Below are 6904 nucleotides of genomic sequence, written 5' to 3' on the forward strand. Positions count from 1 at the left end.
GCTTCACTGTTCAAACATGCGTCTTTTCACATGATGAGCTCATCACGGTTTGTTAGAGTTCACTGTTCGTTAAGCTATATAATTGCCAAGAATAAATAGATAGATGGATCGCTGAAAACATTTATTTCAATCCTTCAGCTAGGACACGCATTTTTGTGCATCTGGCCGCTTCCACGCATTCTTGCTAGTGGAGGCTACTTTGAGCCTAATTGACTGGTGACAGAAATATCAAGTCCGCTCTACGACTACTTTTGGGGCAGTGTTAGCGTCTATTTCACTGCTTACTAGCCATTTTCTTTCCTATCTTGAGATAATTAAGGTATAACAAGCAAACCTAAAGATAATGGTTGTTCGAAAGATTTCTTTTCGTGTTGCCCTGTGCCTGCACATGTCCTCCCCACGCCGGCGGTGAGTACGCGGTCACCCAACGCGTGGTTGGCACCAGATACAAGTGCTAAAACACAGCGCGTTTAAAGACATCCACATTGATAATTGATTATGATTGATATATGGGGTTCAACGCCCCAAAACCACCTTATGGTTATGAGAGGCGCCGTAGTGGAGGGCGCCGGAAATTTCGACCACCTGGGGTTCTTTAACGTGCACCCAAATCTGAGCACACGGGCCTACACTATTTTTGCTTCTATCAAAAATGCAGCCGCAGAAGCCGGGATTCAATAGCGCGACCTGCAAGTCAGTAGCCGAGTGCCTTAGCCACTAGACATTGCACTAGGGGCATTGTATCAGATGATTGTTGAAGTCAAGAGTTGCTCCTAGAGACACAGAAATTATGATTTAAAAAATTTTCCTGCTGCACACATTTAAAATTTCACAGACACACACACACACACACATACACACACACACACACATATATATATATAGTGGAAGTAATATCTCAATGGGCCAGTTAGTCTTCGTGAAGGTATGGGATATGGCACAACGGGAGCGTTGTCACCAAGGATAAACATATTTATTTCCCAACAATTTCGGAAGGGGTCCTCTCTTCATCAAGGGGGAGGACCCTTCCCGATAAATATATTTATCCTTGTTGAAAACGCTCCCGTTGCGCCATATCTCATACCTATATATATATATATATATATATATATATATATATATATATATATATATATATATATTGTGGGCAATTGTTACTTACATAGTCCTCATCCCTGCATGATCACAATCGCTCTCATCCGCTTGTCTCTTTGTCCTCATTGCCACTCTGGGTCATCATCATCGTCATCGTCTGTGTACTGGCTCGGCCCGTTTGTTTTGCGAGGTCTTTCCTCAATTAAACGCCGTCGCAACCAAGACTACCAAGACTTCATGCGTGGTGGAGGTGGATTTTTGGTCCTCTTACCTCCCACAACCCGCTATGCCCGCTGGAGCTTTGTTCAGGCCGCCATTGCGCCCACTGTCAGGCAGCATGTCCCTGACCGAGCCTACCGGAGCTGATGTCATCAACCACGCACTGACGCAAGCTGCCCCTCCTATTTACATACACGGACATCAGCGGGAACCCCCGCTCTTCGCTGGTCTTCGTGGAGAAGACGTAAAAGACTGGCTCGACGACTACGATCGCGTAAGTGTCGCTAATCGGTGGGACGAGGCCGCCAAACTGCGTTACGTCCCTTTTTATCTGACCGGAGTCGCAAAGACATGGTATTTTAACCACGTCATTGACCTACCCGACTGGACTACCTTCCAGCAGCAGCTGCGACACGTTTTTGGGACCCCGGACATTTGATCCGCCGTCGCGAAGAGGACACTTGATACTCGCCGACAACATACCGGTGAATCGTACACTTCATACATCAAGGATGTCCTCGCACTGTGCCGGCGTCTCAATCAATCCATGCCGGAATCGGACAAAGTGCGCCATATATTGAAAGACATTGGGCCTGCTGCCTTTAATTCACTTGCTGTGCAAAACCCAGCTACCATCGCTGATGTCGTGACGACATGCCAGCGCCTTGATACGCTGGACTCTGTTCGCCTCCAACCGGACATTGACGACCACCATTCTACGTCTCATGGCCAGCTGCGTGACCTCATCCGGGACATTATACGTGAAAAATTGGGGTATATGGGCTTCACACCTCCTACACCACGTCCTACACAGTCTTCGGGAGTGCCCTTGCGTGACATCGTCAGGGAGGAACTTACAACGCTGACGGCGTTGTGCCCGTACAGCCACCTGTTTCACGCCCCATACCCACGTACCCAGAAGTTGCTGCCGTGCCTCCCAGCGACGCCCACGCGACATTGCTGCGTTCATACTACGCATCAGTTGCTGCCGCTCCCCCGGTAAACTACCATTCCGTGCTCCCAGACCCTCCGGCCCACCTGAACGCGCTATCTCCAGGTGCCCCGAATGACTTCTATTCCCCACAGTGGCGCTCGTCTCGCCCTGTATGCTACTACTGTGGCTATCAGGGCACATATCTCGTTTTTGCCGAAAGCGCCAGCAAGATGAGCGTCGGAACGACTTGCGCGAACGGGATTCGTACACTGGGGCGTCTTATCAAGGTCGGCGTTATTCTTCTTCCCCGCACCGGTCTCCATCTCCTCCGACATCGACTGCACCACGAAACAGCCGAAACACGAGACGCCGCTCGCCTTCGCCCTTCCGCCGTTCCACTTCTACACTTCGGCCCGCCTCATTCTCATCTGATATTCATTCGGGAAACTAAGTGATGCAGTTTGTGGAGGAAATAATGCATTCGGAATTAGAATTGAAATTCCTCCATCAGGCCCGTGTGTGTAACACGCTTTCTGTGGAAGTGGAAGGAGTGCGAGTCGATGCTTTGGTGGACACAGGTGCCTCATTGTCTGTGATACGTGCTGATTTGTGTGAACATTTAAGGAAAGTAACGACGCCTTACGATGGCCCCATGTTAGTTGCTGCCCAGGGGAACGTCATTCGCCCTTCCGCGTTTTGTACTGTGCGTGTTCTCATCGACGGAATTCGCCATCATGTCCAGTTTCCTGTCCTGTCCCGCTGCTCTCACCAACTAATTTTAGGGTGGGATTTTCTATCATCTGCTTCCGCGGCAATTTCTTGTGGACAACGCGTCGTTCACCTCGCTGACACCGACTACATGCTTGACGACGACAATCACAAGCCACTTCGTCTGGTCGCTGCGAAAGACATCGAACTGCCTCCACTACAAGAGCAAATTATCAGCATTACGTCCAATGACATCTATCACGGTGATGCATTGGTCTCATCGTCACCACTTTTCGTTCGTAAAGGTATAGTTCTTCCGTCCGGTGTCGTTCGTTTTTGCAATGGCTCTGCACTCGTCACCGCTGTCAAATCTACAGCGGAGATCTTACTGCCACAGGGCACTACTCTGGTCCATGTTGCCGGCTTTGAGCCTGTATTTGTCACGACACTTCAGGCCATCACATCCAGAGAACCTTCCCTCGGTGAGCATGTTTCTTCCTCCGCCTTTACCACCACTATCAGCAGCGAATTCACATATTCACAGAGGCAGCAGCTGCTCACACTGTTACAGAAACATGAAAATTCATTCGATTTTTTCTCGTCTAAGCTGGGCCGCACTAATACTACAGCACATCGAATTCAAACTGTTGGGACATCTATCGTACACCGCCGACCCTACCGCGTGTCTCTAGCTGAAAGAAAAATTATAGAAGAAAACATTGCGGACATGCTTAAACGGGAAATCGTCCGTCCCTCATCTAGCCCTTGGTCGTCTCCTATTGTTTTGGTCCGCAAAAAGGGTGGCTCTGTGCGTTTTTGCGTGGACTATCGGGCGCTCAATAAAATCCCACGCAAGGACGTGTACCGTATGCCACGCATTGACGACGCCCTTGATTCCCTACAAGACGCGGAATTTTTTTCAAGCATCGACTTGCGTTCTTAGTACTGGCAGATCCCCATGCATGAAGACGATAAGGAGAAAACGGCGTTTGCAACCCCCGACGGGCTATATAATTTCAACGTTATGCCTTTCGGGCTCTGCAACGCACCCGCGACTTTTGAGCGCATGATAGATACCGTGCGGCACGGCCTGAAATGGAAAAGTTGCATTTTCTACCTGGACGACATTATTATCTTTTCGTCAGCGTTTTCTGAGCACCTAGAACGACTAGATCAAGTTCTGACGTGCCTTGCCGGCGCCGGGCTTCAAATAAACACTAAGAAATGCTATTTCGCTAGAAAATCTATGAAGGTCTTAAGACATGTCGTTAGCAAACATGGCATCCGGCCCGACCCTGACAAGATTTCTGCAGTCCTTCCCTTTCCGCGTCCCGAAAAACCAAAGGAGCTTCACAGTTTCCTTGGTCTTGCCTCACATTTTCGCCGGTTTATCCAGAACTTCGCTTCTATTGCTGCTTCATTACACCAACTACTCGCTTCCAACGTCCCCTTTCTGTGGTCTCAAGAATGTCAAACGGCATTCGAGCTGTTGAAGCGGGCACTCACGTCTGAACCTCTGCTCTGCCACTTTGACGAAGCCGCACCGACAATCCTTCATACCGACGCTAGCGGCCTTGTTATAGGAGCCATTCTTCTACAACGCGACAAGTCTTCCCTAGAGAAAGTTGTTGCATATGCCAGTCGCGTACTCACCCCTGCTGAAAAGAACTACACTATAACTGAGCTAGAGTGTTTGGCTGTGGTTTGGTCGGTCCAGAAGTTCCGTCACTATCTCCACGGCCGTCAATTCACAATCGTTACAGACCACCATGCCTTATGCTGGCTTTCTACACTGAGGAACTTGTCCGTACGCTTGAGTCGGTGGACTCTACGCTTGCAGGAGTACGTCTTTGACATAACTTACAAGTCAGGCAGAAAACATCAAGACGCCGATGCTTTATCTCGTTGCCCGCTTCCAACTACCCATATGAGCGTTGGTGAGAACTCAACCGCCACATCTACCAAAGTTCATACGCTCGCATCAATAACGCAACCCTTTTCGGACGACGAGCCAGACTTTATCTCCCGCCAGCGATCCGATTCATACTGCAGACGCATGATGGACCACCTTTCGGGAGTTTCTCATCCACCAAACGCGTGACGCCGTCGTCAATTCCTGCACTTTAAGCTGGACAATGGGGTTCTCTACCGCCACGTCTACCACCCTGACGGTCAGCGCTGGGTTCCTGTACTGCCACGCTCTCTCCGACTTCAGGTGCTCGAAGCCTTCCACGACGACTTGACTGCTGGTCATCTTGGTTTTAAAAAAACTCTTGACCGCATTCGTTGTCGTTATTACTGGCCTGGCCTTTCTTCTAGTGTAGCGCGGTACGTCGGTTCCTGCTACCCATGCCAGCGTCGTAAACTCCTTACGTCTGCACCTGCTGGACCTCTACAGCCACTTCCGTGCCCTTCAATGCCTTTCGAGGTTGTAGGTGTTGACCTTTATGGGCCTCTCCCCGTCACATCTGCTGGCAAACGATGGATAGTGACTGCCGTTGACCACCTGACACGCTACGCTGAGACTTCCTCTGTTATTACAGGCTCAGCTGTGGAAGTTGCAGACTTTATTCTTCATGCCATAATCCTGCGGCATGGGGCTCCTCATGCACTGCTTAGTGATCGCGGCAAAGTGTTCCTGTCACAAATGGTAAATGAAATACTGCGCGCTTCTGGAACTACTCACAATACAGCTTCAAGCTACCACCCTCAGACAAATGGTCTCCCAGAACAATTTCACCGAACCCTTGCAGACATGATAGCCGTTTACGTACAACCCGACCACAAAAACGGGGATACTCTTTTACCATTCCTGACATTCGCTTACAACACCGCTGTTCAGCAAACAACTAGCTACTCACCGTTTTATCTCGTGTACGGACGCACCCCGACTACCTTTCCCGACGTCTCCTTCTTTAGCAGCCATGGGAAATCATGCCAGTCTTCTAGCGAGGAATAATATTCCCGCCTGGTCCAGTCTCGCCATCAGGCTCGCATCAATACTGAAGTGAGACAACACGAGCGGAATATCACCTGTGACGAATCCCACCGCGTTGTGTCTTTCCAACCTGGTGACGAGGTGCTGCTTTTGACACCTATTCGCACTCCTGGTCTCTGTGACAAATTCCAACCACGCTTCTTCGGGCCGTACATTGTTTTAGAACAGACTTCGCCGGTTAATTAATGTGTGACACCACTCGTCACCCCAACAGACCGCCGCTACCGCAGCACAGAGATTGTCCACGTTTGTCGCATGAAACGTTTCCCGCGACGTTCCCCGTCACTTTGACTTACGGCGGCTAGAGTGTCCGCTTCCAAGTGGAGGGAATTAGTGTGGGCATTTGTTACTTACATCGTCCTCATCCCTGCATGATCACAATCACTATCATCCGCTTGTCTCTTTTTTCTCATTGCCACTCTGGGTCATCATCATCGTCATCGCCTGTGTACTGGCTCTGCCCGTTCGTTTTGCGAGGTCTTTCCTCAATTAAACGCTGTCGCAACCAAGACTACCAAGACTTCATAATATATATATATATATATATATATATATATATATATGGCTAAGTAATGGCTGACTGCACCATCACAAGAAACCACACTCAAGGTACAATAGATTGTCAAGAGCGAACTAAACATTTAGCTCACATTACCCATGCGTGTCTGCTCCCTTGTCGTTCACTGAATACGATAATGCTGTCACAGCGGCGAAGATCACCGATTGGTAAATCATCGTTCCAAGGGAGTCTATCAGTTAAGAGAAGTCAGTCATGCTGGCGAGTGAGCGACAAAAAGAGAAAGAGATCACATTGGAGAGAGTGCGAGATGTGAGCGTCTTTTCTGTGGCACTTCGCTTTTTGTCTTTTTTTAACGACCGTTTAGCGAAGAAAAACTTGAGGTCTTCAGGGCTCATCCTACAAAAGGATCAAAGAGCAAGCCGCAATGGAA

The sequence above is a fragment of the Rhipicephalus microplus genome, unplaced genomic scaffold, assembly GCF_043290135.1.
Source record: "Rhipicephalus microplus isolate Deutch F79 unplaced genomic scaffold, USDA_Rmic scaffold_49, whole genome shotgun sequence".
NCBI lineage: Eukaryota > Metazoa > Arthropoda > Arachnida > Ixodida > Ixodidae > Rhipicephalus > Rhipicephalus microplus.